Consider the following 25,102-nt stretch of genomic DNA (forward strand, 5'->3'; position numbering starts at 1 on the left):
ATTGGTCCTGCAGGCCACAGAGGCCTGTAAGCCATACAGTTCATGCTCTTCCTCTTGGGTTTTTTTTTTTTTTATTTTCAGATAAAAATGTCCTATTGCTGAAGACACCACACACCTTGGTTACAAGATACAGAGAAACCAAGCTAAAATTGAGCAGGAAGCATCATGCCTACTGGCTAGCTTTCATTTTCTTAGGAGGTACTGTAGAGTTTACCAGGGGAGAAAAGGTGTCTGTGTTCTTACCCAGCTATGAATTCAATGACCTATGATATAAACTGCCAGGCAAGACCTAACTATAGTAGTCAGGAGTGACACAAATATTATGGGGCAACAATCCCATGGTGTAGCTGAGCATTTCTTAGTATGGTCCAGCTTCCAATAATGTGGCCCCACGTCCTATGGTGGTCAAGCATTCTATAATATGACTGATCACCTAACCGTGTGGCCCAGCATTTCATGGTAAGGCTGAATATCTTGTGGTGTGGTCCAGAATTCCATAGTGAGTTGGATCATTTCTGAAAGGATCATGGAGTCAGTGTGTTAGTCTTTTCAGGCTGTTTTGCCTGTTTTGGTGGCATAATCTTGAGGTTTACTCTGTTTATTTTTTTGAGGAGTATTATGTTCCGGCATGAGCCTGTGTGCAGATACTTCAAAGTGTTAAAAATCACTAGAAGCTCATTTAAAAACAGACCTTTGGCAGGGTTTGGATCATGGACTGTAGTCTATTTCTATTTTTTCTCCAGATCACAAAAAGTTTCTCATGCTTTCCTCTAGAAGCTTCAGAATCTCATCCTTCATGCCTAGAACTGTAGTCCACTCTGAGTTCCTTTCAGTGTATTGCAGAGATTGGGCATCAAGATGCAGCTTTTCATACAGATATCCATTGTTTCAGCACTTCTTGTTGAGAAGCCTGTTCCTCCTTCATCAAAGAAGCACCTGCTATGCCATCTTAACTGAAGTCCCTTGACTAGATTTGTGTCTCAGCTCCAGGCCCTCTTCTGCTCCATTGCTCAATTCTCTTTCAGCCTATTTAGAGAATTCAAGCCGGTTTAAAAGAAAACTTCACACAGTCACTGATCCCCAGCCTCCCAACCATGTTACCGCCCACAATTATAAGAAGCGAAAGTGTCCAGAGTCTACTACAATAGCTGTTTGACATCCAGGCACAAATGCTTACTCTGCATATATTTCCCATCATAAGTACCACTCTAGACAACTTCACTCCTTGCTCTCTGTGTCTATCTGAGAGGTCAGCAGGACACTGGCACACAGTGGACATACTGTCCGTTATCAAGCTGCTAACACCTGCTTATAGGAGTGCTGATTCTACTGGAGTATAGAGGTGAGAGGCCAGGGGTGCTAGACATCATGATATATGGATATGTTTAAGAAGAACCAGCCTGTTACAACATCTAAGTACACATGTGGGTAAATCTCTACCCAACCTGACATACTGTGATGGTTTGGATGTGGTTTAACCTCAAGAGGTTCAGATGCTGGAGGCTTGGTCCTCAGTACGGTGGTGGAGGCACTTAGGCGTGGGGCCTAATGGAAGGGGTCATATCACGGTATCTCCATCGTTATCGATGAGTCAATGTGCTACTGTACAGTAGCACATCCTGTCTTGAGGACTGGGTTAGTTCTAGTTCTCACAAGATTGGGTTACTATAAAACAAGGCCCCTACTCATGGACCCTTCTGAATGCATCTGGTTCCCTTTCCTCCTCCTCACCACGTTGTGGTGTGCCAGGAGTCCTAACTAACTGCCAATGCCATACTGTTTGGACCTTCCAGATATCTGGATCATGAGCCAAACAAACAACCTCTTTTTTTTTTTTATCAGGTACTCAGTGTCCAATATTTTTGCAGCATAACATATAAGACTCTTATATGTAAAAACATTTCTTCTTTTACAGATACAATGTAGACGAGACATATATGCCGTATCTTCTCTGTAGAGCTCAGGCTGACCCTCACTTTCGTCAGAGCTTCATAAGAGAGGCTTATTGTCCACACACCTGTGTCACTGATACATACTGCTCTCAGGGTCTATGACAATGTATTAGTCCATGTGGTTCCTGCTCCTTGATGGCACTGCCACCAATCTAATTAGCCTCCTGCTTAACATTCATACTGGCTGGGTAGACAGTGTCTGTGGTATTGAAACGGTGGGTGCTTCTGGCTATGGGGAGGGTGCCTTTTGCATGGTGGCTGCCTCTTGTGAGTCCTCACCAGCTGTTGGCATCCTGGCACACTTTGCTTTTGCTCCTGCAGTGGTAGGAAGCAGTGTGTGCTACTGACCTCACATTGACCTGTGACTGCTGACTCTACACACCTTTCTTTCCCTGCCATCAAACAGAAACCTGGGAACATTTGTTGGTGGCTTGAGAGCTGTATCTTTTGCCCATTTCTTGGGAGGATGTTTTAGGTTTTCTCATTGGTTGCTAAAGGACACCAGTACACCTTGGTCTCTCAGCTGGGTGATGCTCATCACCTGTGGCCATGTTTCTTAAGCTTATGGGACTTTTCTGTAGGGGGCGGTGAGGAAGGTTGTTTATTGGTTTTATTTCTTGTTAGACATTGTTCATTGTCTAATAAATCATTTCTTTATTTTTAGGTCATCATGAAGATATCTTATAATCCTGAGAAGCTTTACGGCTTCTTTAAAAATTCTTTTTTTTTTTTTTTGGTCTTTAGTCATGTGAAAATCTAATTACTTCTTTTCTGGTGGAAAGGCTCCATATGAAGTCATCCATCTCTTCTTCACTGACTCCCAGCACCACCTCTGTAATCCATCAGATGCTCGTGCATGCCATCCTGGCACAGGCTGTTCTGTGTTTTGTGTTGTACCATCGATCCATCTGTAACTTCTATACCATGGCAGCTCAGGTGTTTACTCTGTCTCCATAATGCTTCCTGGCTCCTGTGCACATGCCTTCTCCTGAAACCTATTCTCTTCAAAGTCATTCTGTTCATTTGCCTCTCCACATTCTGGAATAGATTTGTCAATTTTTGCTAACAAGACTTTTGAGATTTTGATTGAGGTACCATCGGGTTTGTTAATTAGTTTGGGGGCGGGTGTCATTTTTGTGATGTAGTATCTACTCATCCGTGAAATGTGTTCCATTTCTTCATATCCTTGTATCCATTAATAAATTTTATAATTTCTACTTACTTCCTCCCCTCTTCATTCTTTCTATACTAGGGAATGAACCGAAGTTCCTGCACATGGTAGGAAAATGTTTTTGTTGCAGTCTGTTGCTGTGATAAAAACACTCTGACAAAAAGCAACTTCGGGGAGAAAAGGCCTTCTTTGCCTTCTACCATCACTTTGCCACAACCCACCACTGAGGGAAGTCAGGGCAGGAACTCAGTACAGGAGCTTGAAGCTGAAATCATGGTGGAGTGTTGTTTTCTGGCTTGCCCCTAGTCTCGTGATCAGCTAGTTTTCTTTACAGCTGGATCCACTTGCCTATGGATGGTGCCTTCCACAGTGGGCTGGGTCTTCCTGCATCAATTGTCAGCCAAGACAATCTCTCATAAATGTAGCCACAGGCCAATCTTGTCTGGGGACTCTGTCTACTGAGACTCCTTTGAACGATTCTAAGCTATATCAAGTTGATTACTACAGATCAAAGTAGGGACACCATTTCCTCCACCCTCTTTTACGAGTTATCATGAGACAGTGTGATGGTTAGTTTTAGTTATCAGATTGACACAATCTAGTACCATATGGGACAAGAATCTCAATGAGAGACTGTCTAGATTAAATTGGCCTGTGGACATGCCCTGGAGGAATTTCTCAATTAATTGGAAGACTTGCCCATTGTGGGTGGCATCATTCCCTGGGCAAGGAAACCTCGGTTGTGTAAGAGTGGAAAAGGCTAGCTAAGCATGGGCATGAATACATCAATCCATTGCGTTCTGCTTTTGACAGTGGATATAGTGTGATTAGTTCTTTAAAGTTCCTGTTGCTTTGGCTGCTCTGCCATCACCTGGAATTGTGAGCTGAAAAACCCTCTTTCCTCTAAGCTGCTTGTACCATGTATTTTATCACAGCAATGGGAAATGAAATTAAGACCAACAGGGTTTCACTGAGTTACTCAGACAAACCATGGACCTGCAGCCATTTTTTTTCAGCCTCCTAAGGACCTGGACTAGCAAGCCACATCACTAAGCTCAGTTAGCAATTTTCTTAATAAAAATCCACATCCTCTCCCACTACATCTATTTCCCGACAGTGTGCAATTGGTGTTGCCAATGTGAGCGGGATTTTTTTCTCTATTATGCTTCTTATTTGCTCCTTGATGGTGCATGGGAACACCATTGATTTTTCAAGTGATAGTTCTATCATTTTGCTGCGTTGGTCACTGCACCAGGAATGCTGCCAGATCCTCTCCTGGGCTCTAATAACCTGCCCACATTTCCCTGGGTTTTCTAAGTAGACAATCATGTCATTTGCAAATAGTCACATGAAACCCTTCCCTGATCTCTGCTCACAACAGGTTCTACTGAAGTGGCAGCGTATAGCACCTCACAGCCTGCAGCCCTTTTCTGACTCAAGTGCTCTAGAGAGTCAGTCTCGCCTGCCATTGATACTGCTAGAATCGCTGTACTATAATTAGCCATCTCTGCTTTTGTTTTAACCTTTCCGTCTACACACAGATGAATTTCACATAGATTCCCATTTCATAATCTGTTTCTAGCACATATGCACTTATTTAAATTCAACGCTGTTATATTGATCTTGCCTCCTATGCTTTTCTTTTTTTCCCCCCTTTTCCTTTTCACCCCATCTTAGTCTGTTTGAACTATCATTACAAATGCCATGGGTGTGTGGCTCATATAAGCCTCTCAAGGTTGTGGTACCTGACGTCAAGGCTTGGCAGATCAGGTTTTGGGTGAAGCTATTTTTTTTTTTTTGCCAGTCTGCAGATGGCCACTTCTGTGTGACTACATGAGATGGGGATCCAGGAGAACACATGCTCCAACCAGCCTTTGCTTACCAGCATACTAACTGGATCGGGAAGGCCCTATCCTCATAACCTAGTCTACTGCCTCAGACCTTTTGCTACTACCTTATGGAAATGAAGGTTGCTCCATGCCAATGGGGAGACCCTGCATCCAGATCCTACGTCTACCTGTGCTGGCTCCTATTGTACTGATACCTTACAGTAGATTTTGAGGAGGAGAATTCTACTGCAAGCATCTCAGTGGTCACTTAAAATTACACAGCGTATAGTTTCAGTATCTCAAGAAGAATGGAATCATTCAGGATTCTCATTTTTCTGATCAAGGTCAGGAGCTATCCATTCTCCCTTCCCAAAACCAACCCTCCCACCATTAATCACTTACTGTCTTTTTTGTTTTAGTGTTACCTTACACAAAGTCTCATGTTGATCAGATGAGCCTTGAACTTGCTAGGTAGTCAGAAATGATGCTGAATTTCTGCTTCTCATGGATCCAACTCCTGGGTGCTAGAAAGACAGGTATACACCACCATATAGTGGTGGGGACACGACCCGGGGCTTCCAGCATCATGCCAACTCAGCTGTAACCTAGATTATTCTGTCATCTTTAAGTGGTAACCTGGCTGGGCATAGAATCCCAGGATAGACACAACCTCTCTTGGTGATTGACTTTATTACCTTGCTTTCTTGTTTCTAGCATCCCCGTGGGTCTCAGAACTAACATCTCCTGCCTGAAGACTTCTTTCTTTGGCTCAGGGTACCCTTTGCTAAGTTCTCTGTGTGTCTCTCCTCTTCCTATCTCACTCTGTCCCTCTGAAGGAACATTACCTAACGTCCCTTTCAAGTCCATCCTCCAGACCTCTACCGCTCTGGTATATTCTGTGCACCTCTCTCATTTTAGAATAATTTTAAAATATTTCTTTTAACTTATCATTGTGCATGTGTATTGTGGGAATGATTGCAGCAGGGACGGCCGTGCCATGTTTGCTTCTGCTGGTTCTGATGTGTAATGACTGCTACCTTCATCCCCTGTTACTGCCACCACTATAGCCGCTATCACTTCCACTGTAGCGGTGGCAGTAACAGGGGATGAAGGTAGTAGTCATTACACATCAGAATCAGTGAAGAAAAGATGATGGTAAGGGCAGCTAGGGCTGCAAAAGTGGTGGCAGCCGTAGTATCTAGGGTAGAGACAGTGGCAGTCACAGGGGTATCACTAATGGTACTACCAGAGTGTCCACAGTGGCATGAACCCCAGCTCACTTAGAACAACTCGTTCCAAAGGCTGCAGTGCAGCACTTGATCCTTAAGTCTGCCCTTGTCCACCTCTGTCAAAAGCACCACCTTGTTCAGTTCTCACGGTGGCCTCAGTGGTTGGCAATGTCAACCTTTCCCTTCTAACAATGACAGTCTAAACTCAGAATGTCTGAGTGATCACAGTCACATAGACAGGATCCCAGCCCAGAACTAAAGGGCCTTGAGTGTGGATCGTCCCAGGATGAGCAAAGAGGTATGGCTGGCACCCTGTGCTGACCCCAAGCATGGTGGTCTGAACTCTCAAGCAAGCTAAGCAGTATTTGGTATAGGGCTTTGAGAGCTCCTGAGGAAGAGAATCAGTAGTGAGTCCCTGGTGCTGAGTCCTAGGCATGAATCACCCACTTACAAAGAGCTAGGCCTAGGTGTCTAGCAAGACTCAGTGACACTGCAGGCATTGGGAGGTGGCATCCTCCTCTGGTTTATATCACAAGCTGATGTTCAGCTGGAGGGCACAGAGTGAGAGCCGTGGCCAAGACCTCAGAAGAGGGAAGAGGGAAGATTCCACAGAAGTGGGGAACCTGCCACAATGGGCTAGTCCTCTAGCCTCAGGCGGGAAGCTTTCAACTGCATGAGACCTTCACGTTAGCTAGTGACCAGGGCGGCTTTGTGGATGTTGGGACCATTGAAAGTCCTTGGATGACGGTTTCAGGTTTACAACCCACACAAACATTTTCACATCTGAACTTGCTCTCTCTGCCCTAGTGTGTCTCTTGGGGACATGATGGGTCATTGGTGGGTTTGGGTCACATCCCGAGTCACACAGAAGAGAGATAAAGTAACATCAGTGGCCACAGCTCTTGCCACGTGACCAGAGACAGTGTGAATGAAAGACTTAATTTAAACAGGGACGTGACTGTGATTTGATTTTAGCCACCAGATTAATGCGTTTCCCCTTATTTCAACCTTGGGTGCGCAAATTCATCTGCTCTGGCACTGGCGGGTCTGTGGATGCCCTCCAATCACTTGATTCTTAATGATGTTTATCCCTAAGTAGATTAGGGACTGCGGAAGACCAGCCTGCACCCTTCCTTTAGGACTGCAACTGTCAGGGGGACTATACCACCTGACAGGAAGCTGCATGGCCTTTAGTTTTCCTCCCACAAGGTTCAACTCAGGATTGGCTCTATGTCCACTGCAAACCTCTAGTCTGGCTACCATGGTGTATGAAAAAGGGACCAGAGATGTTCTGGTTACTGGAACTCCATTAAATAAATGGGGAGACCTCACACCTGTGTCTATAAATGACACAGTGTAATTTAAAAGCCCCTTCCCCGACCTGAAGACACAAGCCCAGGTTCCCATAGAAGGCTAAGGGAATCCCAGGGAGGGCTCGGGGGATCCTGGACTAATACACATGTGCTCTGTGGCCCGGAGGAGGCAGCGTCATGTCTCTGTGCCTTTAAACTAAAGTTCGAAGCCATGACTTCCAAGGAGGGGGTTTCAGGAAGATGTAATGAGGCCATCACGCTCTGCAGGATACTATTCTAACTGCTTAACGATGCACAGCTTCGTAATGAAGAGAGAGTCTACCAGACCCAATATAATCTGAAATTAAAGAAAAATGGAATGTATTAAAAAATGTATTGCAGCACTAATGGAAGTTGTCAGCCCGACAGACCCGAACTCCACATGTCACCTCGAGCGCCAGCAAGCATGCTCTGTGCTGTCAGCGTGAACCTTGGACCTCACCCTAATTTGCCCAGTGGGTTCTAAAGTCCAAGAGGACAAGAATCAAAAACGCCAGGGTGCCAGATACCTACAGATCGCCGGGCTCAATTGCCTAGCTCCTGCCCCTCACCTTGTGTTAACTTGGACTGCTTCTGCTGCTGTTCTGTGGATCGCGTCCCCCTTGAGAGCTGTGCTATCTTATTCTGGGCACACATGGCTTTCACCCTGAGAGCTGCTTCCAGCTGTTTTCAGTCAGCACAGATTTCTCTCTTCTGAAGAGGTGAGTTCAAACCCAAGGAGGTTTGTACTCTAGACCCTGCCACTGAGCCACGCCTTAGCCCCTCAGGCTCCTTTCTCTTCCTTGTTTTGTTCAGACTTGTTTTGTTGATATCTTCTTATGGAGCCTCACCTGGCTTTGAACTCATAGCAATCTCTTTGCCTCAGCCACTGATTGCCTACATGATCACTCTTGCCTTCACATTCATTTCCTGAAGGACCTTTGTTTGAACTTTCAGAGTGAAATGTCAGGTTCACAGGATCGATATTATTACCTGGATAAGCTTCCCTGAGGCCTAGTCCCCTGAGTAGCACATGTGTGTTTCCCTCTAGCTGTGCGAGGCCCATTCGTTAGCAATGTACGGCAGTTCTGCCTGCAGAGGCAGCAGGCCGGCAGGAGATACCAGTGTCTCATAAACACGGCACAGTTGCTTCCCAGCCTCTGAGCCCTTCTCCTCTGACACCTTCCCCAGCCGAGTCTGGCTGTAGGGTCTACGCCCACCACGATGCCATGTGACCTTAGTAACCCCCAGACTCAGAGGCAAGCATGTAGCACATGCCTTGCTAATCACATGCCTGCACACTTCCCAGCTACAGTGGTGGGAACAGGGATGGGCATGTGACCAAGCTGATCCGACCAGTTTGTCTGAGTAGCCAGGTAAGTGTAGAGTCAGCTATGCTCCTTCAAGGATGCTTCTGTAGGTTGGAAGGCTGAAGCCACGCTATACCTATGGGGACTTTGAGGAAGAACCAAGAGATTCGGAGAAACTGAGTCCTCAGGCATCCCTGGGGCACTGGATGTAGCTGTCCCTGGATCTTCCTATTTTATGGTTGTTGCACACCATCACAGACACACACACACACACACACACACACACACACGGCACATCATTTCTTCTTCTTCTTAAAAAGCTGCTTTGAATCGTGCACCCACCCACCCACCCTGCCACTCTCCAAACAGCAAAGTTCTGGCTAATGGATGAGGCCCACACGACACAGACAGGATCCTCAGGTCCAGGTGGCTTCCACAGTACAGTGACAGGAGGAAAGGCAGTGGGAGCCACCTGGGGCACTTAGGTGGAGAGAGAGACTGAGCAGATGAAACAGAACAAAAGGGCCCAGAAGGGGCTTGCTGCAAATCACAGCAGGTAGAGCAGGGCCTGCACCAGTGGAGGTAATGAAAGATAATGCCTGGAGTAAGTGTTCTCTGGGGAAGAAGAGAAAACCCACAGCAAGACAAGACTCACTTTACCCACAGCACAAGTCCCCAGTGCCTACACAGTCTTTGGTACCCCACCTCCCACAGAGTGGACCTCGTTCCCTTCAACCTCAATGTGTACACACTCTTTGATACTCCATATTCATCGACTGGACCTTGTCCCCACCCCACAACCGGGCATGTGCTGGAGGGAACCCTTAACTCTAACAAGCAGAAAGGGACATCAGTGAGAGTTTGCATATTACACTCGAATGCCAGCCAGAGGCTCCTCCCCTTTCCCTTCCTGCTTGCTCTTTACTGCTCTGGGGTAACTACCCAGGAGTGAGAAGACTCCAGTGCTCAATGCCGAGGAGCTGATCTCACATCCACAGGGAGGGGTGGGAGTGGGGTCATCCTACAGGCAGGTGTGTCTGTGGGGCATTCTGGGCTGCGCCGGCCACCTTGTGCTGTCATGGCTGCATCCTCTGGATGGCTTAGACTTATGAGCCTGACCTTTCTGGATTCTTAAGCGCAAGCTGGGAGAGCCCAGAGAGTCTCTTTGCAAAAGCCATGGAGGTCAGGAGAATGAGACATACAGAGCTTAGAGACACACAGTCACCTGGCTGACTTCCCTAGATTTGCTCTCTGAGCATGTGTGTAAAAGATGAAAATATCAACCTTGCAGCATTGCTGGATGGGCCAGGAGAAAGAAACCCTTGGTGACCCTCCACAAGTTCCCTGCATCAGTGAGAGTCGGTGACTCATTAGTGCCAAGTGCCCAGAAGCCGCACAGTGTGCTCACAACCAGGGACTCTGGCCACGGCAAAGGCAGCCACTGTTGAGCCTGCTGGGATGGACCAGAGAGCGGTGCCCAGCATCACAGCAGTTTGGGGCCTAGCCTGGATGCCAGATTCAGATACTGGAAGGTCTTGGGCAAGGCCAACCATCTCTTCATCTTACTGTTGGAGAGGAGCTGGCACAGGGGACTATGGCTCCCCATGAGGAACTCATGACTTAATGTGTCTCTGCAGCACCTAGCAAGGGCCAGGGGAGTGGGAGGCACGGGTAACACTGGAAACTTCCTGGATGTCATGGGAGCGAGGCTAGGTATTGCCAGGCGGAATGTATGTGGGGAATGGCAGGGTTGGGCTATGTGAAAGTGTAGAGCCCACCCCAGGGAAGCTGACACAGAGGCATGGTTGGGTAGATAGAGATTGGCTTCAGGCTGTAAGTACACAACAGTAGCCTACAGGGCTAGCTTGCTTGTTCTGTTCTCCACCTGCAGGTGCTGCTTCCCTTGACCAACCTGAGACATCCTTTCCTCTTTCCTCATTGTTCTCTCTTTGGCCAATTAGTGTATTTCAGGCTGGAAAATAGTCAGGAGGGCACCAGGAAGACTCCAGGCAGGGACTTCAATGCAAGCAGGCATTTTGCCAAACAAGCTTCTTACCTGCTCTTCTGGGCTCATTACCTGTGCTTTCTCCTGTGCTGCTATAACTCAGTCACCGGAACCCTTCTCTCTGGCTGGGAGGGAGGAAACTACAGAGGCGGGAGACAGCAACTGATAGCACATTGGCTGTTCATGTAACTACCTTGTAAGGACACTTTGTTCTTAGTCCCAGGAGGGTCCAGGAGTCATGCTAGTTCTGGGAACTCAGCTACGATCCAGACCAGATCTAAGGAGGGGAAAAGTACTCTCTGTAGCCACAAGGGGCTGGGAGAAGAGTAAGAAGACTCTCTGTCTTCATTCTCTTCCATCTGTTGATGGCCAGCAAATGTCATTGAAAACCATTTTTAGACATGAGAGATTAGGAAGGAGTAATGCACAGGGGGATGAGCAACAGGCGTCAGACAAGGCAATGGCCAGCAAAGACGTGTGCAATTTGAAGAGAGCTTTTGACAGTTGCCACATCTGTGTCCCCTCCTTTGTCATGGAAGTGCATGGTACAGGCTTATAGGACTAGGGATCTGTGTCATATCTGGGAGGGAGGGTCAGTGGGGGGTCATGAGTAGAGAACTTGGGGAGCAGAAGGCTCTTCCTGGCCATAGGAAGGCTAAGGAGCATGAGATCTCCAGGCAGAGTTTGTGAGAGAGGACAGCTTGCTTCTCTGGGACATCAGGACTCAGTGAGGACTATGGTTTCTCTCTCTGGCTACCACCTAGCTCTGTCAGTTTCCCCAACACAGCCCACCTGTCCTGCCACAGACCCTGGACTTCACTGACAGCAGGCAAGCAGCCCGAAGGGGGACCACCTGAGTGTAGTCACACCTCACCTCCTCTGGTGGCTTGGGATCCACTCAGCATGTCTTGCAGCTTCCTCAATTAAAAGCTTGCTTTTCCCACACTCTACCTTGATGATCCTCTTCACTTTTCTACACGACATTCTCTCTCTCTCTCTCTCTCTCTCTCTCTCTCTCCCCCTCTCCCCCCTCTCCTTCTTCCTGTCTATCTGTCTATCTATCTATCTATCTATCTATCTATCTATCTATCTATCTATCAAACAAACAACAACAAAAGAAAATCCAGAGATGAGGGTGTGGGAGGTAAAGGTGGGGGAGGGGTGGGTGGGATGGGGATATAAAGTGAATAAATAAATTAATAAAAAGAAATCTCCCCCAAAACAAAACCCCAGCACAACAAAAAAGGCTAAGACAGAATAAGACAAAACAAAAGACCCACAAACAAAATTTTAGAGTCTGTTTTTCTACTAGCCAACTACTCTTAGGCAGGGGCCTTGTGGAGTGTGATTGATACAGCCAGTGACACGGCGTTAGAGAAAACTGACTTTCTCTTATGCAGACTGGTTAGGGGTGGGACCCCATATCCACTTCCTTGTCTGTGTCCTGGGACCCCAGCATTTGGCTTGAACTTGTACAGGTCTTGTGTCTGCTGCTACAGTCTCTGTTAGTTCATGTGTGTGTCAGACCTGTTGTGTCTGGAAGACGCTATTTCCTTGGAGTCCTCCACCATATCTGGCCCTCACAATCTTTCTGCCTCCTCCTCTGCATAGCTCCCTGAGCCTGGAGTGGAGGGTTTTGATGAAAACATTCCATTTAGGACGGAGTGCTCCAAAATCCCTCTCTCTCTCTCTCTCTCTCTCTCTCTCTCTCTCTCTCTCTCTCTCTTTCTCTCTCTCTCTCTCTCTCCACATTGACCATTTGTGGGTCTCTGTGTTAATTCCCATCTATTTAAAAAAGAAGTTGAGCTAATAAGAGTTGATCTATGACTATAACAATATATCATTAGGAATTATTCTATTGCTATTTATTTATTAGTTATTATAAAGGTTGCTATTTATTTATTATTATTTATTCCTTCAATAGAACAATAATAGTAAGTTTTCCCCTAGGCCTATGACCTATATAATTTCATGGTCTTGGCCAGGTATCTGGCACCTCCCCCCAGTAAACTGTGAACTCACAGCCATCAGGGACCCATACAGACTGTTGATCCAGGACACCTGAACAGTCTGCCATTCTAGTCTGTAGCCTAGAAAGGTACAGCCAACCAAGAGCTACATGACCCCGTGGACAGACTGGATGACACTCAGAGAGGTAACAATTGCTGCTGCGTGCCTCTTACCCTCCATGGTTCTCTTTGTCCCCTGTGACAGCTCTTCTTTTTCAGGCTCAGGGCTGCATGTAGGTCATGCTGTGAGAACCTGCAGGAGATGCCACAGGTCTCTGCTCAGCTGTAGCCTTGGGCGTTTCTTTCCCTGGGTGTAGAGTCAAAGGCAAGTTGCCCAAGGCTCTTGCCAGCTGCGTTTGAAGACAAAGTTCTGTCTGGAAGGAGCTGTGTATTCACCAGCAACCTGTGTTCAGGAGCAATCTTGCAATGCCTCTGGGCTTCTTTTCCTAAAACCACTACATGGCATTCCCTTTGTCACAGAAATGAGACAAGCTAGGTCTGCGTGGGGTCTGGTTTCTCTGCTCAATCCCGGAAGCTTGATGAGACCTGCAGCTGTCATGGCACGGGGGAGGCTAAGATGCTTCTCTCCACCACAGCCTGTGATTGACAACACAGGATGCTACACGTGCTACTGTTGTAGGAGGTGGATGTTGGCAACAAGCTCGCAGCTGGCCCTTTGTACCCCCACTTAGTCACTTTCAGGTAGCAGCTTCACCTAATGTTTTCTCTCTTTCTCTCTTTCTTTTTTTTTTTCCTTTTTAAAAAATGTCTACTAGAAGCAATTCCAGTCTCTGCATTGTCTCCCTATCTTAACCCAGAGCTCCACTGTCATGAGGCTGACTTGGGGGAGGGCGCAATTTTAGATGAATTCAACAAATCTCCCTGTCTCATTGGGGGTACCATGCTCCTGAGAAGGGAATGGAAAGATTTAACGAATGTGGTCTTGGTCATCCTTGGAGAAGGAGCTTCTCCAGGCAGCAAGGGAGGGAGCGTGTGACTCCAGGGCTTGGGATAGGGAAGTACAACCATGAACATCTGGAGACCCTGAAGGTGGAAGAGACAGGAAGAAGTTTCCCCTACAGTGCCCGGGGCTCTGTGGCCTGCTGACATCTTGGTGTTTGCATAGGTGAGGCTGTAGCATTCTGTACTGGCATCTGTAAATCGCTAACCTAGAGACTGGTACCCAGAAGCCTTAAAACCTGATGCTCTGATCTGAACTCGCTTCCTGTGCTGAGTTTGTTCGGTCTCTGGTGTCTCCTCGTTCATACCACCTCCTGAGCACCAGCCGGCAACCTGGGAAGCACAGATAGCTCCCCCACAGAGTGTTCTGGCAAGTGGCCAATCCTTCCTGGGGAGAATGGCTCACACCATGGAAGTCCAGCCCCAGCCTGGCCTCTTTTGGTCTTCTCCTTCAGGACTTGCTTTCCTCCTGGGCTTTTTGGGAGGAAAGGCATGCATGCTGCTGCTGTGGCGTGATGGGCGTGTGGAAATCACTCCCACTGAGAATCTCTTTATTTCCTTCCAGGGAGCCCTGTCCCCTCACTCTTTTTGGGCTGTCATTCATCCTTCCTACCTTTACACACACACACACACACACCTAAATTGTTACATATGATTGTGCAGCTTCTGTGATTCTGTCCTAAAATGTGACTGAGTTTGGGAGCAGGTGCCCTGTCAGGAAATGGGTTCACCTCCTTCCTGTCCCACTGTCTGTGGACCTAAAGTGTGGAGCCAGGGTCATAACAATGTGCTTCTTTGCTGAGGAACACATAGACGGTTTTTGATTTTCACAAATAGTACTGTTGCAAGAATATGTGTACTCACACATTTATGCTCACAATAGCAGTGTGCTGCAAACACACATAGACACACACACACACACACACCTTCAGGAGCCAATGGCCAGTTTCATCTGACAAGTTCAATACGTTATCTCTCAAGAGAAATCCTGAAGTGCCTCACAGGCATGGTGCCCTCCCATGGCATAGCTCAGCTGGCACTTGGTAACCTCTAGAGTTCATGTGTCCCTGGCTGTTGGGTTGATCTGTTTGTCTGTTGCTGGCGGCACACAACCTGTCTAATTTCATATGAGAGTCTGAGTCATTCTGCCCAGAACTGGCCACACCTTTCTGTAACCATGCCCCTTTCTTTTTGCCAATGCATGGATGTTCTTTATGTATCGTGGGTACTAGTCCTTCCTGTTTAAACACTCAAAAATATACCTTTTCTGTATTGTTATTGTCTTTTGGAAAAAAGAGAATCATTTTGTTTTATGCATAGGACTGTTTAGCCTGCATGTGGTGTACGTGCACCATATGCTTGCCTGGTGCCTGCAGAGGCCAGAAGAGGGCGCTGGATCTCTGGAGCTGGAGTAAGAGATGGTTGTGAGCCACCATGTCTGCTCTGGAACTAAACTGGGCTCTACTCTCTTAAAGTGCTCTTGAGCACTGAGCAATCTCTCCAGCCCCATACTGCTACCTTTATACGACGACTGTTGGTGTCTTGTCCCATTTCTTTGCTTGCTTTGGGGCAGAGAGACTTGTGATATATACAGCCCAAGGTGATATCAAACACACGATTTCCCTACCTCTGCCTCCCAAGTGTTGAGTTTCCAGGAATGCACCATTGAGCCTGACTTGCCTGTTGCCATGATAAAACACCCTGAGAAAAGTAAGGGAGTTCATTTGGCTCACTGTTCCAGGCTTCAGTCCATCATTGTGGGGAGGTCAAGGAAGCAGCAGCTTATAAGGACAGTCACATCAGAGCCACAGTCAGGAGCAGAGAGCCACGAGTGCCAGTGCTGGGCACTCTCCTTTTCAGTCAGTCTGGTGGGGGCGGGGCAGACATGAGCTGTTGCAGTCAATACTCAGGTTGATTCTTCCAGCCTCAATTAACCAAATCCAGTGAGTTCCTCAGATGTTCCCACACACCCTTCCAAGTAATTCTAGGCTCTCAGCGAGCACTGGCCACTGCAGCTCTTCCCTGGTCGCATTGCTGATAAACCTAACAAACTACCTGGCCAGTTTCTTCTGTTCTCTGCAGCTATGTGAAGGATGACCTGAATTCGGGCTCTCTGGCCCCTCCATTGGTGTCTTCTGCTTCTGGATTCGTACCTGCTCGGAAGCTGAACTTCCTCAGCAGTGAGACTCCTTACCCATTCCTCTCATCTCACCTTTCCTTGAGTCTCTTAGCCTTCCCAACATTGCCCAGAGCCAGTCCATCACACATTCCTTGGGAAGTAGATTAGATTCTGTGTGAGGTCCTTGGGCCACTGTCCCTGGCAGTACCAGTAGATTATAGATGGGAATTCTTAGACAAGAAGCGCTTCTTTCCTGCTTGAAGGGATGGTTGTCTGGGTCAGTTTTGCTCTCTATAACTAGGGCCTCAAAAGAGTAGGCTATGAGTCCTGTGTCACATGCCACACAAGACATGGTATTGTGGCCAGGATTCAAGTATCCCCTTGAGAAGAAATCCAGTAGTATTAGTGGCCTTGTCTCACTCTCTTGAAGGCCTGCAGTTACCCTGCCCAAAAGCTTGCTGTAGCTTAGTTATTTATTTGATAGCTTCTATTTTCCAGAGGAGAAAACTAAGCATCAGAGCTTTTTAAAGGCTCTTTGATGAACTGGGGCTTCCAACTAGAATAAAACGTGCTCTGTTTCATGGATAACTCAGCCATTTGAGGTTGGCTCTTAGTGATGATGTAAAGATCCATCTGTGTGGAAGGAAATGCTCACCCAGATCCAGAGCAGGTCTGGGGAGTTGACGGGGACTTTATAAAAGACAAGAGCTGCTTCTGCATCTGGGGTTCTTCTACTTTGCCCATAGACTATATACTCTTGGGCCAGCAACACAATCCGCTAAGTTGGAAGGGCCCCACCCTAAAGTTGCCCTCAAACAAGGACATGCACCAGGCTCTGGACAGGTTGGGACATACATGTAAATGCTGGTCAGAGAGAAGTGTAGGCTAACAGAGAAAGTCCACACCATTTGTCTCACACCTGGTGGCAGCCTGGCACACCACACAGGTCTGGAAGACAGGCCTGCCAGGAGGCACCTCCCTCTCCTCTGTGGGTGCACGGCAGCTCAGAGATGACAGTGTGCAGGACGCCTCCAGGCAAAATCCAATGCAAAGCCCATTTCCTCCTTGCCAGAGACGATTCCTCACTCCTGCCCGAGTGAGGTGTCTGCTCACGAAATCAATTTCTCGGCTCCTGCACAGCCCCAAGCAGAAGCGACAGGAGTTTTATTGATCCACGCCCTCAGCAACATGCTTGCTGGGTAAGTAGGAGCCAGGCAGCCTTCCTGGCTTCCTGCTACTCCTTCCCTGTACATACCCATGTCCACATACCCAGCAAGCTCGTCCCAGAAGGCGCGGGTCCAAATCATAGTCTCTGAGCACCTCAAGATACCAGGCCCCTTCTACTAACCATGAGGTACCAAACACAAGATTATCCAGCTTGCTTATTTATTTATTTATTTATTTATTTAGAGACAGGCTGGCCTTGAACTATGTAACTGAGGATGACCCAAGCTTCTCTTCTTTCATGTGATGCTAGCATCAAACCCAGGGCTCTGTGTGTGTGCTAGTCAAGAACTCTACCAACTGAGCTACATCTCAGTCCCATGATGCTCAGGTTTTCATTATTACCAGCAGGTTCTGCATCTGCTGTGAGGGTTTCATCTCACCTCACCTGTCGCTGTGTCTACCATGACCTGTGTGTGACCTTGAGATACTGTAACTCTTCTTTACGTTTGGTTCAGCTCTAACCTCACCTGCTTTGTCTAACTATTGGGACGAGATCTGGCATTGTCTTATTTTACCCGTTACCTTGTTACCTGGAGAACAAATAAACAAACGCACATTGTATCCAAACAATGACTTGACTCTAAAGAGGAATAAACCAGGTATTTTCCACAATAACGAACTCCTAAATGTGAGGAAAGGGAAGGTCAGAGTCAAAGGGACCTTGTTGTGTGACTCTATTCACTGGCAGTTCCAGGACAGTCCCAACTAAACAATGCATGATGTCAGAAACTAGGACCATGTGTTTCTGGGTGGGAGGGGACATGTTAACCAGTGCGAGAGGAGGTTAGGTTGGGGCTTTTGGGACAACTGGCACCAAGTGTAGCAGCTCAGGCAAAGGCCAGCCCAGAGTTCACTAGAGCTAGAAACGTGAACATCAAGCCCCAGATGAGAGCCCCAGGTGGCAGGCAGCAGCTGTACACCCCAGGGTGGAGGGGTGATGGCCACACTCTCTTCCAATCACAGACACTAAGCATCGCAGGCCCAGGTGACCAGACTGGAATACACTGCCCACTACAGGAGAAGCAGAAAGCATCTGAGAAAGAGCACAGAGTCCAGAGCCTGCAAGCCCAGGCTGGAGTCCTGCCAAAAGGTTCTCTGCAGAACAGAGGAGCCCCCCCAGATTCAGAGCCTAGAAAAAATAAGTTAGTGGGATACAGAACTAACATGGCACTCTGCCTACAGGTAAGGGGTTCCTGGTGGTGGTCACAAGTTCTCCCAGGAAGCTATTTTCAATGGGATAAAGGAAATGGGCTCCTAGGAGTGACCAGAAACACAATTTCTGATAAGAAGTGGAAATCATGAGGAGGGACAAAGTGGAAATTCTCTCTTCATCTTGACTTATGCGGCTGTGTCTGAAGGTGCCCGGTTAGCGGTAGATAACATGTCAGCCTCATAACTGCATGGGCTGTTCTGATGTAAGTATATAGGTGCAGTGATCACGGGCTTTTTTATTTGAGAAGCCTCAAATCCTCACCTCTACCTATTTTGAGGTTTACGGTAGGTTACCATTAACTACTTCCCAGCTAGAGCTCTTCCGTTCCATCGTCCATCCACATCCGGGTTCTGTCCTATCCATCCAAATCCAGGTTCTGTCCATCCATCCACATCCGGGTTCTGTCCTGTCCATCCACATCCGGGTACACATTGTCTACTTCTTGTTACCTTCTTACCCCCTCCTCCTCCCTCTCTCTCTCTCTCCTACAAATCAAAGCAAGCCTTTAGCTTCCGCTTCAGAAGGAGCCTATGGTGCTGGCCTTTGTGTACCTGATATACTTCACTCACACAGTGTCCTTCAGGCCCATCCACTTTGCTACAGCTGATGGGATCTTGTTCTTTTCCCTGGCTGGGTAATATTCCATTGTGTGTCTAGTACACATTTTCCTCCGTTCATCCATCTCCGTGGATTCTATATCTTGGCTCTGTGAAGGACAGAGCATTAAACATACAGGGTGCCTTCAGATGAGAGATACAAGGGTCGAAATGAAGAATTCACTGAAAGAGCTTGTCAGAGATTGGGGCCGACAGAAGAGTAAGTGGAACTTGAGGATGGATCGATAGAAATTATCCAATCTGGAGAACGGGAGGGGAAAAGACCAAAGACAAATGAACATAGCCCCGGGGACACACACAATAATATCAAATAGAAATAAGTATTTGAAGAAACAAAGGCTGTAAACTTCCAAAATTTGATGAAACTATCATGATCCTTAAAAAAAAAAAAAATGGAGATCTAAAAACTGCTAGGAAGCCAAGGATAAAAGCACACTGGTACTCGCTGCCAAATCTTAGCTTCTGATGTATTTAGCAGGCATTTTGGATATCATAAAAAAATGGTTAATTTCTTAGTTCAAAGGGCTAAAAAAAGAACAATCACAAAACAACACAAATTGTCAAAAATGGGGGAAAAAGAGAATAATAAAGAGTAGAAACAGACATTCAAAAATAGAGCGCAATGCAGCCACATTAGTGCTTAATTCGGGTTTTGTTTGTAGCTTTTTTTGGTGAAGGATGACAAGATGGACTGACCTCTGACAAGCAGAAAAGGAAGCGAGAAAGCAGAAATTAGCGTTCTAGAAGGCTAAGGGGGAGATACTGTGAGCGGTTTCACACAAACAAATGGAAATGCTACGGATGTACGGAAGCCACTCTGTGCAGGGAGCGCAGAGATGGCACACGATCAACACAGTTTAGCAGCCATGATGCACACACAAAGGCAACAGGCAGTTGTGAGTTGTCTAGAAGTCATGTTGAACATGCAGCCAGTGCAGCCCAGAATCCTCTATCTAGATAAATAGAGCAGACACTCACACTCATGTCCAGCATTGCCTGCTGCCACCCAATGTGAGATGGCAGAGATCTAACACTGACAGTGTGGGACAGAGCAGAGGGATGCCTGCTCTCCAGTTAGGTACCATGATGGGGCTGGATGAAGGTTGCAGGGCAGGAAAATTTCCAGATGATGGAAGGCAGAAGCACACTGGCAAATACAGCATGATGCTATTTTGGTGAGGGTCAATGCCTTCAGGCCAACCATACTCCTGGCTTCTGTCTATGCTGGCAGAATGAGAGCATGGGGCTATAAGTCAGAGAAGCTGGCTCCTGATGACATCTGCAGGCCAGAAGGAGGAGTATGAGCAGATGAAGGGCACAGGCTCTGAGTAGGGAGATGAGCATGACAAACAAGGCTGAGGGGATCAATGTGCCCCTTACCTTGCTCTTTGTATACCCAAAGTATTTCAACTTAAGCTCAGAAACAAAATATACCAGCCCTGTGGTTCCTGGGGGTGCAGTTTGGAGGCAGTGAAGTCAGGAAGCCAGTCCTTCTCATAGGGAAGGACTGTCCCAGAGGGGACTTCTCACTTAATCTGAAAATACAGAGACCGCATGCCATATGTTATCCACAGTGGGCCTCGAAGCAGAAAACAGTATCAGGAAAGACTGGGGGACTCTGGTCAGAGTGTGAGCCTCCATCATTAAGTGTGCTTCAACCTTAACTGTGGACAAGGAGCCATCACAGTGTGACAAATTAATAGTCCGTGTGGGTGTGTGGGAGTCCCCACCCGTGTCTTGTGGACCCAAAAGTAGCCTGGAGTAAAATAGGATTAAGTAAACAAAAGTATGGGTCCCCCTGTGTCTCCTGAGTCTCCTTCCCCCATGCTAATGAATCCGTCTGACTTATCAGGTCCAATACGGATGGTTAATCTGGGCTTTCAACACGACTTGACTGACACCTGTAGGAAGTTAGTGAAGCAACTGTTTTCAGAGAGGTTAGATCATGATGCTCTGCCAGGTGAGTTAGTCAGAGGATCCTGGGCGCCAGATCTCTCGGGGGTCCTGCTACTACCCAGTGTGATTCCTGTCCTCTGGGATGTGAGATGCTCTGCTCTCTGCTTCCCGTCTGCCATGAGGTAAGCAGGCCTCCACCACTGTGATGCTCTAACATCATTGAAGATGGGAGAATGCAGCACTTGCTCCCCTACCCTGCATCCAGGCCTGAGTTCAGCCGTGTCCCCACTGCATCTTGGTAGTATCTTACTCTGGGGACACTGAGGCACCCAAGTCAGGAGCCTTTCTTTGGGTTTTTTGTGTCCTAAGTTCCTCTGTACTCCAGGTCCCCTGTCCTTCCATGTCCTCTGTATTTCAAGTCTTCTGTGCCCCAAGGCCATCTATTGGTGGTGCCTTTGCCTGGGAGTGGAGGAGGCAATGTGACTTTGGAGAATCTGACTCTCTCAAGGTCACCAGTGGAACACAGGGAGTGGAAGGAGAGAAACCCAGGATCCTCTCAGCTCCTCTTCAGCTCCCGGTACAGGGCCTGGAGCTCCTGCCTGTGGCAAGGCATGTGCAAGAGTTTTAATGAAACACCAGACAAGCCATTTGTATTCTTTGCAAGACCTGGAATTTTTATCTTGGAGGTTTTTCCCCCCCTCTGGGGAAGACATTTTAACTGACTAATACTTTTGAGATTAGCTCTGGATGTCTGTTAAAAATCAAGTTCTGTCCCTGCTAACAAGTGTGACTCAAGGTAGGAAGAGGCTGTATGACTCAGCATACAAGACATGTGACCACTTCCACTGCTAGAGGGGAAACCTGACCTTGTTAGGATGACTTTGGAGATGTCCATGTCCGGGCTTTCCTCTGGCCACTGATATTTGGGGGAGGTGGGGAGCGTGACCTCACTGTGTGCTAGAGAGACAATGTCAGGGTGCTATCTCTGATACGCCTGCTTCAACTGAATTAATCAGGATGTTGGCAGGTAAGGACAGGATCCAGCCATTCTCACCACTCCTACCCAGCTCAGGCCCCTTCAGCCCTCCCCACACCTTCCTGTTCAGACTACTACCCCGTTGTCTTTGCTTCCTAAAGCCCCGCCCCCTGCCCAGCTGAAGACTCTGGGGGTCAGCTGGCAATGACTCACAGCAGGTATACGTAGAGACATCTGGATAAGCAGAGGCCTCACATCTCAGCACTGGCTCTCCTGGGTCTCCCTTACCCACAGCTCATGTGCCCCAATACTATAGTGATGTGTCTCTGCTCTCGAGGCGGCCTTGGGGGACAGATCCAGAGGCTGTACACTATCAACACCAAGGTCATGTCCCTCCCTTGGTTTGTCACTATTTCCTCCTCGGGGTGCTGTCTTCAGTCCATGGGGCTGGAGCAGGAGACACTGGGGTGAGAGCAGTGGCCAGGCTGAGTGGCTCCTGTTGGCCATGTTTTGACCTTGATAACTCATACTTGTCTCTCTACTTTGCTGGCTACAGGTCTAAAAACTGCTGTCTGGGGTTCCTGAGAAATGCAACTGTCAGGATTCATAACATTGCCCCGCTTGGGCTCTGTGTTAGCACATGGGAGGCTACTGTAGGTGGAGTACATTGCATCTCTGCTTGAGGCTTGAAGGTCTCAGTGGCCTTGGGCTCAACGGCTCCATCCCTGGAGCTGTGAAGTTTTCACTGGGCATCCCAGTGGTCACCAGTCACTGATGCCAGCTGAAGTCACCTCAGACTTGGGGCTTGCTGCAACCTCAGGCAGTGTCTCCTATCAGGCCTTGAGCCCCATCCATGCATACATGTACACATGCATATACCAACATGCACATACATGTTTGCTGGATTGCTGCTGTCTATGCTCCAAGAATCAACCCATGACTCCAAGAACACAAGGTGGCTTTTTGGGTAGACCACACTAGGTGTCCCATGAGCCCTCACTGTGCAACCTTTATCCTGAAGTTCTATGGTGTCTCAAGTGTCTATGGTTTGCTAGAGTCAGTCTGACATGGCTGATCTTGTGTGATACAGACTGCTGGTGGTGTCCCTGCCTCCAGGAGCCTTCACAGGCTTTGCCTAGCCCCCTTGCTGGTCCTGAAGTGTGTGTGTTTCTTGCTTCCCTCCCTCCTTGTACCCCCTCTTTGTTTTTTTATTTATTTATTGCTGTTGGTGAAATGAGGCCAGAGCTGTCAGTGGGCTGACTTTACTCCATTTTGAAACCCAAGTGGCTCTGGTATGTCACTGGACTTGAGCTCTTCCTCCAATGTCTATCCAGGTGTGAGCTGGATCAGATATGATAAGCTGATACTAGCTGGGTTTTCCAGGGTGAGGTGGGGACCCAGAGAGACTAAGGATCTAATGAGAAGTCAGAGATCTCTAGTAGGGGGGCCTTGCATAGCAGTTAGAAGGGCTTCACCATTTCCTGAATTTCAGGTTTTAGCTGGGCTTACAGTGGGCCTTCTCTGGGGTCTCATTTCTGGGAATAGATTGGGGCCTCACAGTGAACAGTCCAGGCCAGAGCATACCTGAGGATGAAGGGTAGCTTAGGGACAGCTGTGGCCTAGCTTGCATAGACTACATAGGCAGTATCAATTCCCAGGGCTGCTGCACAATTCTGATCCCATAAACCAAGGGCCACATGGAGGTTACCACAGGGAAGTGACCTTGAGAAGGTCACAGTGGGGACTTGTGACTGCCACCTCCTCAGAGGCCATCTGAAGTGGAAACATGACTCTTTCAGACAGGCCCATTTTCCTCCCCTCCCCTCCCCTCCCTCTCCACAGCATAGTACAGATACGGCCATTCCTCAGCCTCAGCACACGCTGGTCACCACTATAGCCACTGTTATCTGCTCAGAGGCCTAAATTACCGGCAAAGGGAGATAGATGGCCAGCCCTTCCCGGCTCAAATTGATTCCCACCCGGGGCTCCCGGCCCCTCTCCCCAGTGATCACTGGAAAAGCTTCCTCCTCCTACACATAATGGCCCCTCATGAGCGCCTGATACGCGCAAAGATGAATATCCAATTGCACCATGATGCGGTGAGCCAGGCACAGATGCAGGGGTGGGGTGCATCTCAAGACTATCTTACCTCCATGGCCCTAGTGGCTTTCCAGGAAGACGCTGGGTCATCAGAACTCAGTTTGCCCTGAGTGGTGGAGGCCCTGAGGACAGACTCCAGGCTCTCTCTGCTTCTTCTATAAGAAAAGAAGGGATTCAGAGGAGGTCACCACTGCTGCTTCTGGGTAATAAATTTCTCCTGCATAGACCTGGGTGGGGACAAATGTTATACTGAGAAATATTTTCATTACAGGGTCACAGTAAGCTTTTAAGAGATGATCAAGTGTGCACATCTGGCCATTTTCTCTAGAAATGGGAATAAATGATATTGTTTGCGAATCTCAGATGGAAGTTTCTGGAGCCTTGCCATCTTGTAGGGATTTGAGACCGTCAATGATTGGGAAGTGAGGTTGTGTGTGAGGGGAGGGTCAGGGAGCATACAAGGCCCCCTGAGAGTAGGAGCTGCCAACCCCCCCCATCAAAGCTACACCCTGGGGAAGCACAAGCAGCAGGAGCAGGCATGTGCCCCTTGGGGCTAACCTTTGTTGTGTCCTTCTGGCTCAGCTCACTGCATGAAATGTCAGGAACAAGTAGCCTGGGTGGGGTTGCAGAAGGTGTGCGGATACCCACAGAAGAAGGTGACTGATGGACAAACAACAGAAACGAGGTTGGTAACAGACGCCTGGAATAGAAAGGAGGGCCTGAACCTATCCTGGTTGAGTACTGAAGTAACACAGTATAATGGGGAGCTGAAAGTCAAACTCAAGTCAGAAGGCAGTATTTGGATGATTTCCACACTGTGTGGAAGTTCTGGGGCCCCGTGAGAAAGCCTTGTGGACAGGCTCACGCAGGGGAAGAGATAGGCATGGTTTAATGAGAAGTATTCTGGAGGAAGAAGCTGACGTAGGGTGGCCTCCACAGGTAATGGAAACCCTAGGAGCTCTGAAAGAGACTTAGAAGAGCAGTAAGCCAGCTGCTGGCCTAGACGGGGAAGAAGCCACATGGATAGAAATGTTATGTCAAGTCAGCCTGTAGGAAAAGGGCTGAAAGCCATGAAAAGCATGCAGTCACATGTCACAGAGACCCCAAAGGGGACACACAGATGGGCTGTGACGAGCCTTTTGCGTAAAGACATCACTG

This window comes from Grammomys surdaster, unplaced genomic scaffold, assembly GCF_004785775.1.
Source record: "Grammomys surdaster isolate TR1022 unplaced genomic scaffold, NIH_TR_1.0 224, whole genome shotgun sequence".
NCBI lineage: Eukaryota > Metazoa > Chordata > Mammalia > Rodentia > Muridae > Grammomys > Grammomys surdaster.